The sequence below is a fragment of the Labrus bergylta genome, chromosome 12, assembly GCF_963930695.1.
Source record: "Labrus bergylta chromosome 12, fLabBer1.1, whole genome shotgun sequence".
NCBI lineage: Eukaryota > Metazoa > Chordata > Actinopteri > Labriformes > Labridae > Labrus > Labrus bergylta.
Window position 1 is genome coordinate 8,275,924 of NC_089206.1, and position 13,475 is coordinate 8,289,398.

The 13,475-nt window shown below is 38.7% G+C and overlaps 1 protein-coding gene across 7 annotated transcripts in view; it reads right to left on the reverse strand.

Moving 5' to 3' along the window:
- camta1a (calmodulin binding transcription activator 1a) overlaps positions 1 to 13,475 on the reverse strand; it is a 298,102-nt gene that overhangs the window by 245,600 nt on the left and 39,027 nt on the right. Inside the window, exon 3 of one of the 7 annotated variants that reach the window (XM_065961235.1) lies at positions 1,184 to 1,263. The exons of the other annotated variants lie outside the window; for them this stretch is intronic. The gene's annotated coding sequence lies outside the window, so the exon portion shown is untranslated. The remainder of the gene's footprint in view (positions 1 to 1,183; positions 1,264 to 13,475) is intronic. 7 annotated transcript variants of the gene reach the window in all.

A 13,475-nucleotide genomic window follows, 5' to 3' on the forward strand; every position in this document is an offset into this window, starting at 1 on the left:
ACATCCCATTGAAAGAATCTAAAAATCTGAGTTATTGTATAAGCAAAATAATCTCCTTATTTATCTTGTTTTTTTAAAGCACTTGACCACCTTAGACAAACAAGTGCATGTGTAAAAAGAAGTGCAGCACCTTTAATAATTCCTGTGCCAACACTAGTGCACACGGCGGCTGCTTTCTGCTTGTTTTTTAAGAAATGCTAAAGCTGGGAGATGATAGGAATGGCATGCGTGGGGTCTGGCAGGACAAGGCAGCAGTCGCGATAGTGTTTCTGTGCACGTCCTCCTCTGTTAGTCATTACTGTGTGCAGACGAGGGGTGATGTTTACTCTGCTGAGACAAGCAAGTCTACTGCTCTGGGTTGCAACCTTGTGACTTCCTTCTCCCTCCTGCTGCCAGCTCTCCTAACGTCTCGCCCCAGCCCTGCCACTCCACAGGCCCACTGGCCCACTGCTTTAGTCTATTCCAGAATCAGGTTTTTGGAATAAATCCCCCCCCCCATCCCCACCCCCACCCCCAACCAACCCCACCCCCACCCTCCCCCCAAAAAAAAGAAAAGGATGAATTCCTGTGCGGATCGTCTGCCTGGTGGGCGTTCTGTTGATATTTCAGGAAATAATAGCATAATACACACAGGAGATGCAATACTGCAATACAGTGCCGTGCCATATTTCCACCCGCTGTCTTAAGTTTCCTTGTGTTGTCACTTTCAAACATTACCTCCACCCACACACATAGAGCCAGTGACAGAGACTTACTGCAGTACACAATGTAAGAGAAAGGGAGTTGTAATCCTTGGTAATAGATTAAAAAAAAAAAGAAATCAATGACAATATGGTTGGATGGTTTATCATATAAAGATGATGAAATGAAATGAGAGAAGATAAAAATGAAATTAAAGGATGTCGGAAAACACAATTGACAATTTATTTGTGTTACGCTAATGGCTCAAGGACAGTGGAAGTACCAGAGCAAAGAGAGACACAAGTGTGAAAATAAAATAGGACACAAATAAATTAAGAGAAATCAAACAGTTAGAATGTCAATTACAACATAAAGGAGGGAAAGTAAGACGAGGAAAAACAGAACCAAGTAGAACGAAACAGACGTAACAGATGATAATGAGAGATGATGGCAAAAGGTTGAAATCAATCATAATGCATCAAATAAAAAATGAAATGATTACCAAGCTTATGCAGGAGGTCAGGGTCAGTGGTCAAGTTCAATATAAACATGGAAACCGTTATGGCGTCTGCATGGATGTCTCTGGAAGAAATAAACAAGGAGTTGATGTAAGTACACTTCACTGTAAGTGCTGTTAAAAGTCTTACATCTACTTGACAATATGTAGCACTCAAACATTAATGTGACACAATGCTGGAGTAAGCACTGATTCACAAACCAGAGACGCTCAGTTTCCTTAAGTGGTGGTGGGCTATTTCAGGCTTTGGTGAATCACAGACACACTTATTCCAGCCCTTTAAAACAATACAAGGCATCTTTTTATCATCCTATTACAGCGGCGAAACCATAAATTAAGTGTTTGCTCATTTCAAAACCTCTCAGCAAAATTAGGTAGACTTAGCAAGACACCAATGCATTGCTAACGCATCACTCACACTTTATGTTTGGTGCTTTCATCCCCGCCCCCCACTCCTACGCTTACACACCAAACAAACTGTAAGCTTGCACACACACAGTGTAGACACCAGTAAGACAAAGAGTGTTTGATTTTTCTGTTCAACTAAAAAAAAAAAAAAAAAAAAGAAGAAGATCCTATAGTAGCCGAAAAAACAGTGTGTGAGGCTCCGGCTCCGGCACACGGCAGACAACAAAGGCATTAGTCTTTGCCAAATAGAGAAAAACTACACAAATGCCTGTGCAGCTGAAGCAGAGAGGGTTCATCTATTTTAACTTCACCTAAACGCTTTACTTGTATTTATCTGATTGTGTTTATGAAGGAGATGAGAAATAGGAGAACAATCTTCTTTAAAATGACTCAAATGTGCTGCTGTGAGGCTTTTTCAACAAACTGTGCTTAAATCGTCCGACTCTAAATGTGCACTTTTCCTTTTCAAACTTTGTTGATGTGTTGGACACTGTGTGCTATAAACACTGCGTCTCCATCTAGACTGAGAGAACAGTCAGACAAATCAAGGTCCCGACACTGCTAAAAGGAAGACACTGCCCATACCTTGTTAAATGCCTGCATACAAAAGATGTAATAACACATAACTGCAAATTTTACAGTTGAGCCCAATAAAAAAAAAACACTAAAACACCATCTCATCTTCAGTATAATAGGCCGATGACTCATTTTTTAATTGAAGCCCAAGAAACTGTACTTCTCAACTATTAAAATCTAAACCTCAAAATTCACTGAGGGGCATCTAAAAGGCCAGATGTCACATTTAGCAGCAAAGAAGACACAATATGGATGGTTTTACAAAGAGGAAACATGTTACCAGGCCCTCGACTCAGCCCAAGCATGAAAACCAAACAGCAATAGATGTAAGACAACGCTCGCTACACATTAGGCCCTAAGGCAACATATCGGCATTGAAACAAGACGGGAAGTACCTCTCGAAACAACCTTGGTTTTATTAGTGTCTAGCACTTCAATAAGATCATGCACAACTCTAAAATAAATCGTTTTAAGATTCGTCTGCAGTGTTATGACATATAGATAAAAGCCCAAGGGGTTTTTTGGAGACACTTTTGGGAAGCTTCTGCATCTGTGTGCGATTAGTTCCACTACCTGAGATAAAGCATGCAGAATGTAGCCTCGTTGTAATCTGTGTGTCAGGAAAGGCATGGAAACACTCTCAGCCAGAAAACAAAAACGTAAACTGCTGTACGGTTTAGCCTACCACTGTGACCACGCCTGGCGCAAACGTTAGTCCTGTCAGTGTTCTCCACCCGTCATTAATCGTCTGATCATTGAGGGGCAGAAAACTGCACGGATGTGAACAGGCAGGAGATCTCACAGGTATCAGATGCTAATTACTGTCAACCAAACAGCAGTCATTTCTGGAGAAAACAATCTTTATTCGTTCTTATTTTTCTCGACTGCAGAATGGATTCTGGATTTTTGTTGTGCAAGTAATTGCAAACTTTTTTTGCGCCACTTAGACCAACAATAAACAAAAGCCATCCTTGCAGCTTTTGCTGTGAAATTGTAAAGGTCCAATTTCTCTAGTCGCGGTCCTCTCCTCATTAATTATCTGGCATTTGTATCTGCCCGGTGCTAAAAGCCAGATTTTTCAAAAGTGAGGAGAAAGGAGGCAGGCTGATGACAGGGATTCATGGATGCGTCGAATGCAGACATGCTGTTCCAGAGTCTCGCCTCTCCCAACAAAACATTCGAAAAGCTTCAAAGCCCAAAGCTTTACGCTTCGGGATACGTCTTTTGATTATATTCAAGTCTTCTCTTTTTAAAGGAGGAAAAAAAAACAAACAAACAAAACATCACCTGTAAGTCGAGATAGCCTTTTGGAGAAGGTTTTTGCACCTAATCCCTTTCATTTCAGGTCAGTAAAATATTAGTGCTTTCTCACTGCTCTGACGGTCAAAGCACATTTCAAAGATTCTGTGTGCCTCTCCAGCAGAGGGAAGAAGAGAGAGGGGGAGAGAGAAACAGGGCAGTGGGGAGCACAGGCAATCCCCCCATCTATTACGGGCGAACCAATCATCAAAGACAAATTACAGTACACTTCACTGGGATATGCTAATTCCAAATTAGATGCAAGTCATCAAAAGATCAGTATTGCGATATTTTGCATCTACAAATTGAAAATGTCTGCTTTCAGAGCAGGTTTCAATACCTACATAGGATGTGGGGAAAAAAAAACATGAACCCCATCCAGGCCAAGAGTGTTCATGTACATTAGGATGCATTTTAAAACTGCAACATTGATGTGGTGTTTTGCATAGACTGAGGTGTGATACATGAAAGTGAATGATATTAGATGCATTTTGAACAGTAGTCAATCATCATCAATTAGACACAAAATAGAAAGAACAGATTGAAACAGGTCACACACCCGAGGGAGATTCTACCTCATCAGCATCAAAGCTCTAAAGCCAGAGGTTAACGTTCAGTGTATGGATCGTAGAGCCCTTTGAGGCAAGTGTGCTAATGTGAACATAACCTAAACAAATACAATTGAATGGGAAAAAACAATTCTCAAGTGGGAAGGGTTGAATTAGGCTTACACACTTTAATATCTTTACCAAGGCTACATTTTGTTGGAGTAGTTTCTCTGCAAGATTACGCAAAAACTACTTGTCTGATTTTCATGAAACTTGACGAAAGTGTCAATCGAGAGCCAAGGATGAACCAATTGGGGACTGAATTCTGCTAAGATCCACCACGTAAAAATAATAGCAGATCTTACTCAGGAACAAGTAAAGTTTTCCTATCGAACTCAAAGCTTTTAGTAATGTAATATAAATCATGTTTTTTTTGTTGTTGGTCTGAGCATTTAGTTTTTGTACAGATGTGAAGGTGTTTTCAGGTTTTGGGATGTATTTGAGCTGCATTAAATGTTTCCTATTTCAAAGAAAAATTTAATTCACAGCTAAGACGCTTCAGCTAAGCACCACAGTGTTTGACATGATTATTATAGCTTAAAACATGCATCATAAGACATACATAGTGTTAGTGCTTGCATATATGCACTTCATAGATCTGTGCTAGCTGAGGGCAAGATCCCTTCTAGTTTCATCTCTGCTTTGCAAGTAAGAGGTGTCAAAGTTCAGTCATCTTTTGGTTTCACTGTGAAACATTTATTTATCATGAGTTGTAAATTAGGATTTTCAGTCGTCCTCGTTACTATCTATTCATTTGACCTCTGTCCTTAAATTGCTTTCCTCTTGCGAAAGAGAAAAACAACAGAGTCATTATATTTAAGATTGTAGAGTATCTAAAGCACATTTCAACGTCACACCTTCAGATAAGTATAGTGTCCTTACTCCATTATTTTGCTTTTATGCAAAGCGAGCCAAAAGGGTTCCTTTTTGTCTCCTATTGTCTGTCAGCGCACACTGAGTGCATCAATTTCTCCTCTTTCCCCCCCAAGTTTAAAAGAAGCCAAGATGAGAATTAGTATGTTTATTTTCTTCTCCTATTAAATACAGTCCCACGCAAGTTAAAGTGGTTTATTTCCCAAGGACATTAAAGTTTGGGTTTAAAATGAAGGGATTTGTACTTGGGTCTCTTGTGCCTGACTTCCTTAGTCCCCAACAATGTTCTGTTAAATCCAGATTATAATTACATTGTTGTGCTGGGGTTGATTGTTGTGCAAAAGGTATTGCCGCTGCTGGAGTAAGAAACGCCTGTTTATTTGAAATTAATCTGGACTATTGTTAACCTGGGAGTTCATCTTTTTAGATGACTGTCACAGAAAACATTGTGTGTTAATTGTGTTTACTGTCTGTAATCTATTCTTGGATTAGTTTATCATGCAAACTGTATTTTTGATGACTATTTTTTCTATACTCTAGCCGCACACGCTCGATCACCTGAGGATAAACAAATCATAAGAACATCTAAATTTAGTCCGTCTGCAAAACAGGATCTCCCAAATGCTTTTGTTCAGTAAAATGTTGATTACATATCAACAAACTGCTCGCTGCTTTGCAAAACATCTAACGGCAGATATTATTATGCATATTTATAATGTAATTTCCGTTGAGATCATGAACACATGGATGACTTATTTTATGTATTTTTAGTGTAAACTTTCTTGGTGATCTAGATTCTGTGCTGCACTTTCTCAATGTGCTGTTCAGTTATAGAACAGCGCGGTCAATAGGTGACATTAATTATATCCCTTCCACATCAGTTGAAGCATCATCTACAGTGCAAGGAAATTGAAAATGAACTGCACAGAGAACCTGAAGTTGTATACTGCTGTGCACAGCAAACTATATTCTCCTCAGCCTGGCGTCATCGTTTTTGCACTTCACAGTTTTTGTACGGATTTTGAACAAATGATATATGACATGTTAATTAGTGAGCTCCAGAGGTGCTGCTAGGCAGATGTTGTTACCTGCAGCCAGAGCCAGGTTAGCTGTTCCCCCCTGTTTCCACTCTTTATGCTGGAAACAGGTTGTAGCTTCATATTAGGCATTTAGACTTGAGGTCTGTGATTTTCTCATATATCTCTCAGCAAGGAAGCTCATAGGGAGAATTCTCAAAACACTGAACAATTTGTCTAAAGTTACTTAAAGCTGGAGCAATGTATGGGGGAATATCTATTTTTATATTCTGACAACAATCATTAACTAAATACTTTAAACCTGGTATGGGCAGCATACCTGGTATGGGCAGCATACCTGTCTGTCGTCATCTAACAGCACAGAAATATCTCTCACTCACTGTGTATCACTGGCATCTTCCAAAAGCTCAAACTAGTTTCTTAATCACACAAGAATGGGGGAGAAAGATAGTTCGAGTTTTTGTCAATTGGACATTGGAAAATGTAGCTTACACTTTTTGGTTTCACCAAAGTTGCCTTACCTAGCTTAAAAGAAAACAGAAAAACTGAACATGAAATCTAAATAGATTTCCGGTAAAATTGAAGGTAGCTCTTGAGAATTTACATTGTTAAATGAAAATAGATTTATTTCTAAAGGTAGCTCCTCTGATCAGTACGGATACATCTGTCTTCCATCATTGTTCACCCGAGGTTTCCATTTGAGGAGGGAGAATAGCAAAAAGCAGTTAGTTTAAACAATAGAAACACAGACAGACAATTACCCAGTCCTGAGGGAGTCAGACTAAAGAGCTGGTCAATATTTCTGTGCAACATATGCATCAAAATGGCTGGGTCAGCTCCAGCATCTCACTGCTCGCTCTGTTCTCTCCCTCTAAGTGCCTCCTTTCCCAATCTACTTCCAAGGGGAGCACAATTGCTACATCACTGAAGTGTGAATACGTTGATGAATTTACCCTTTATGTTTGACACCTGATATGTAAAAGCACGGCTTACGTTCAGGAGCAGTGAGCGGTGCGTCGACAATGTCAATATTTCTCTCCAACATGCAGAGTAGGCACATAGACTAATGACAGACCGAGTATATCAGTAAATGAGAGCACAACAGGAGCAGAGGACTGGGGGGATTAATAGCTGCAGCTACAAATGACCTGACAGGACAAGTGCAAACACACAGGTAGGAAAGGGGGATTGGAAAAATACATACGAAGCCATGAAGGTGCTCTGATTTTTCAGTTCTGGGTGGCCTTAGTGGGGCACTGACTTTCGCAGGGGTGTAATGAAGGGTGAACTGTGAACACACACTTGTCACACACAGAATAGCATTTATTTACCATTTCTGTTTCCAAAAAATGTCTACTTTAACATTAAGGTATCACATAGATGTTAGATTTCTTTAAACAGGATTTTGTTTTTAAAACCACATTATTTTAAAACCAGCACAAGCTACCCCTAAACATGTACATACTCGCTTTCAGGTACGCAGAACCACAGTAATATAAGCTTAAAAAATACAACAGAGTGTGAACATTCCTGCAGCATTAAGTGTTGCTTGCATGTCACATGTGAAGGTTAAAGAAATAACACTTGAAAGTACCCATGTTGCTTTGTTTCAAAGGCTCCTCCATTAACTCAGTCTTGTTGGGGAATGGAAACCAAACACCTCTGTGACTTTCACCCACAGCAGCCTACTTTATTTAAGCCATTTGTGGTCAGGTAAACAGATTTTTATTCCTTCAGTTCTTCAATAAAAAAATCCCTTACTGACGGCTCATTTGATGCCCCCCTGACACCCTCCAACCCTCAGTTCTCATACTCCCGCCCCCCCAACCCCACCAGCAAAAGGCTTATCATGAAAGCACAACAAGGATATATTGTCAAGAATTCTTTCAGCTAGTCCTGATTGAAGAGGCTGACTTTTATTCTCTCAAGTACACCCTTTCCTCTTTCCCACTGCCATGGTACACAAGAGTACCATTATGGTGGCTGTGGACTTCCATCCATTCATCATTCTTCTCACCTATGAAGCAAAACACACATATATCAACTACAGCTGCCCTCCCTCTTCCCTAAATCAAGCTTTGTTGTGCTGCGTGTAAAGAAAACTGCCTGGGCTTTGGACGTCAACACCCACAGAGCCAAAGAAAAAGGATGCAGCAGGAGAGCTTTGGAGGTTTCAGTGCACAGTTTGAGTTTGACAAATTAAAAAATAAAATTAGAATCAATTAAACATTTAGTTCATTATTTTGCTTTTTTTTTTTTTTCCTAAAGTGGGATGGAGAAAAGGTGGCTTTGTACTCAGCCAGAAATGAACCATATAATTCCATTAACTTGTGTTAAAAAAAGGTTTTCAGATGTCTTCCTGACAACTTTCAGACTCAGCCGTTGTATAATCTCATCAGGAGAGGAAGCATTTCCCTCAGTCCAGGTGGTTAATGATTGTGTTCGATGCAGATATTATCATAAGTGAGTCTATCCAAACAGCTTGCAGCTGCTTGGCGCTCCATCGTGTCCTCTACAATCTTCACAGGGTTTTAGCCTTAAGTTTGCTCGTGCTTTGACAGTTCGTAGGTGATATTAACATTCATTATAATAAATGTAGGTTATTACAGGGAAAATCACAGGCCACAATCTGCACTAAATGTGTGAAAAGAGACAGAAATCCTGTAAGCAATGTACAACACAAGTACCTTTCTTCAAATAGTTTAATAATGATGGATGACAACAGAGAGTTAGTATGTAGACAATGTCAAAAAGTAAGTCAAGGTCAGCCTGGTACATTCACCAGGCCGAACAGTCCTCTTGTTTCATTTCAATAAATTAAAAATATACAACTTGAAGATTATAATTTGTTATAAATATGTTTTTATCCTTCTGTTTTTCTTACACTCTTGTTGGGTCATTTTAATGTGAATCACAGTAATACAGCTATCATTTCCTAGTTTTTAAAGACAGTTATTTTTGCAACAGGATATGTTTTTTAGTGTTTTGAATGTTAAAAGTGAAAGAGATTAAAAAATCTGTCAGTCAAAATATACCTGGCATTTTGATGAAAAGATGTTTAAATGTGTTTTTTTTTTTTTGTCCAACAGGATTTGTAATCGGGTTGTAAAATGCCAAAAGAACTACCCACTTAAATATGTTGGACTGCTAAAAAATGATGATACAACGCAAACCAACAGGTTGGTAAAAAAAAAAAAAAAATTATAAGAAATACACTGGAGGGAGAATGTCGGATTTTTCTTATTTCACAGTCAAACAGGATAGCGTAAGGGGTTTTGAGGTTTAAAAACAAACCTTTCAATCCTCAATTAAACAAAATGTAATATTTATTAACTTAAATAATGCCTTAAAGGTTGGTTTGTTTCACGATAAATCTAAAAAAACATGATGCCTCCTATTAAAACAGCATAGTTTAGCACAGGAACACTTTGAATTGCTCTGAACATGCATACTGCATATTCATCAGTACAAGGCTACCCTGGATTTACCTCAGCTGGACACCCTAGTGGAGGAAGCATGGCTGGTTTGCATACTGTATGTGGGGGACTTAATTGTGGTGGGATTATTTGCCATTTATTCATTACACAAGCAAATTTCCCTTGCATTATTCATCTTCCAACAGGATCCGGGGCATGTTTTAATCATAGAGAATACAGATTGACAGTGCTGTGTCACCACTAACTTCCACTGAAAAGAAGCAAGCAAGCAAATCTTTGTTCAGTGTCTCCAGTGTTAAAGTTAAACAGATTAAAAAAGTGTTTATGTCCAAATATCACTGGCATTTTAATGAAAACTTGTTTTTATTCTGTTTTTAATGGAGTTGCAAAATGCCAACAAGCTAAGCATCTGCAGCATGTTATACCGCTGAAATAGGGCCTATGATACAGCCATGCTATTCAGTATAGGGGGCTCTGTGGTTTTAATCTCTAATCCTTTGCTTTCTTAGCAGCAGGAGGAGAGGGTGAAGATCAGGAGGCAGAGAGAAGGTATCCTCTCCAAGACAAAGACCAATGCCATGGCACTCGTCCCGTCCTGTACTGAAGCTGTCACTACTGGTGTCTGGGGCCATGAGGCAGGCAATTTTAGCATCGTGGTGTGAATCGATACCCAATCACATCACGTTCGCAGGCAGCATATCAACCTGAAGAGGCCGTAGTGCAATTTACAGCATATTGTTTTTGGCCCTGGGAGCAAACAGGCGCTAGGAGCAATAGAAGCATCATGGCAGAGCAAGACAAGGCCTTGTCATGGCCATAACGGCCTTATCTCTGGTCACAGAAGTACTCATATTAAACACTACAGCCAAGGAGGACTCAGAAACACACATGGTGCACGAGGCAACAACTGTCTCATTTGAACTGGGGAACCTAAACTGTCGGCTTGCATCACTTTAATGCAGGGATTCTAGTATAAACAAATGCTGTATGTCTAGACTGATCTCTCTACCAGTAGAAAAAGTCAAATATTTGTTAACAAATAGTATTTGTAGTTGTGTTTTCCTGCTACTTCATCCCTCTCAGGAAGACAATAAATGGTTGAATAATGCAATTCTGCACTGATACACTCAGCAGACACTCTTTAATGTGCACCTGTGCAATCTAATTCAATCCAGTACAACAGCTCTGCAATAAATTCTACTTTTATAAAGCTCATAGATTCTCCGTTTTTGTTGACACTGTCAGAAAGGTAATAATTCAATTTTTATTTTTACGGTGATGGCAGGTGATGGCGATGTACCTGACTGTATCTTATTCAAAGGTGTTTCAAAAACATAGATCAACAGGGAAGTTTTACCTTTCATGTACAGTATGTAAATATGTTGACTCAATATAAGGAAATCCTCTCTTTATACTGCAGTCAAGTTTCAGTCAAACCTTACATAGTTATATTTGTATTGTATTAGATAACATTATATTGTACTAAGTGTAATAAGAATTTCCCTCAGGGATTAATAAAGTGTTTTATTTTAGATATCTGCAGATTTTCTATATTAAATATATGATATATATGGTTATCAGGTGATGTCTGTATACAATAACCGGATTGAGAGTGTGCCTCTGATGTGAAACATCATTGCAGGTGGGATTTGAAGAATCAGACTCCAGGAGATGAGATAGACTCCCCATTCAGAATAAAAAAATACATAATTTTTCTTTTGCTTGCAACCTGCATCATGTCATACCAACAAGTGGTTTCCATACACACCTGCAATCATTATCTCCACACAGCGGGGATGTCTCAGAGGAACACACTGCCACGCTGTGAGCCTAGCGGGTTGCACGGATTAGAGTACAGAGCCACCAGGCATCTTCTAGGAATACAAAAAATAAATGGGAATTGTCTAGACTGTATGCTTTTTTCTCCACAAATATTTGGATAATCAATGAATAATTTGAAGGATTTTCCAAGCGAGACTGTCAAGCATTGGCTGGTTCCAACACCTTCTATGTGAGGGTGTAATGCTTTCTTGTCATTATTATCCTACTGTTTATCAAGTTTGGGGATTTAATCAGTGAGAATAACAAAGGAAATCAATTTGAAGACGTCACTTTAGACTCTGTGAAATGATGACAGGTATTTCTCACAACCTTCTGACATCTTAAAGGCTAAACGATCAACAATCATGAAAATAAACGGCAGATTCATCAACAACAAAAACAGTTGCAGTAATACAACAACAGAAAAAATGCTCTATGTCTCAAGTGTACGAACCATGGGATGGCACCATACATAATTTAATTGTTGAATCTGAATTGCATTGAGTGAAAACAGAAAACTCAAAGAATTGAAATCAATCTCATAATATTGCAATTAAGCTAGGAAATCAATAGCATGTAATTGGTTACATGCTTCAGCAAACTGGATTTTTTCATCATATATGAATATACTGCACAATATATGATGTATATAGAATCATGTGCTGTGCATTTGATGTAACTAAGCACGTTTCCTCAAGGTTCTTGTTTTGCTGAGAGTACATGTTGAGGTGCCTTTATCAGTGCGGGCACTTGAGTGGCTTATACAGAGGTGGTCCACTCCTCTTTAGTGTTCAATCACTAATCTGATCTGGAAGGCACAACAGGAAACAGGGCCATTATAGGTAAAAATGAGGGACATATCACCACTGTTTGATTGATGTGGCTATTCCCCAGGGAGAATAAGCCTCTACTTCACTTTCAACCGCTGCGGCTGACACAACAAGCTGTACCTCAGATGGTTGTTATGGCTACGTAATTCTCTTTAAATGATGCTTTTATTCAGTGCAAAACCAACTGAAGCAAGTCAAGGGCAAAGCTGCTGAAGCATTTCCCCGCACGGCTCAGGCAAATATCAGTTTTATCTGTGTGTTCGCTGACTTTTCTTTAGAAATGCAGTCGTGACAGAGGTGAATTAGTGTTTGGTTTGACATTTTTCATTTACTCTGAATTTATTATTCTTTGGAAATTAGGAAAATAATTCAACTTTCATCCCAGTTAAGGTGAGTTATGAAACATATGTTACTATATAAAAAATGGGTTTTAATACCTTTGTTGTTAATTGATCCCCAACTTTTTACTACTTTTATCTATAAAATATCTGAAAATGTACAGTAGGTCAAACTTCTCTTAATTCCAAGGTTAAAGCTTTAAATGTTTTCTTTCTTCTGATAAAAATATTAACACCTTCACTATATCTCCTTAGACAACAAAGAGCTTGAAATACTCAAATTTAATTGGCTATAAATTTGTATTTCCAGCATTTTTGTTTGAATTAGGACGAAAAACTAATTTCAAATTATTTTGTAGTCTCACTGATTTATCAAACAATTCTTTTGACTCCACTTTTATGCCAGTTGAGAAATATCCAAAGAAAAACCCATAAGTAGCCACAAGGCAGACCATGTCCATGCCAATACCCATGGATTCATGCCAGTCACTTCTGCAACCCCCAACGGGGAGTAGAGGATTTACACATATGGAGGTTTACTCACTGTCACGCCACGATCCCAAACTTTTTCATATACCATAACCAGTAGGAGTCACTAATGCAGCAACAAAAGCCATGATTGCTCCTGCAAATGTGGCACTCTAATCCAGGATTCAGTGTTCAAAAGCTTTCATCCCTGTCCCCCTGAATACCTTTAATTTTTCACATCAAAGTGGAAACAGAATGCTTGTTCAATTCGCTATATTGCTTTACAACATTCTCTTCCCATGCTGCACACATAAGCTCACAGAACTAAAATATAAAAAAAATAATTAAAAATAAATGTTACCTTTTACTAACAGCCAAAGGGGGGACATGGGAGGAAAAAAAAAACCTAAACTAGGTCACACATATGTCTGTCTGAAAGCAAACTTCACCATGTTGCACACTTCAAATAATGAGTTTCACATTCGACAGTTAGAAGTTAGTCAATATCCATTAACAGGAAGATGGGGCCACAATAACAACACAAGCTTTAGCTTTTTACGATTGTGTTCCAATAATCAAAAA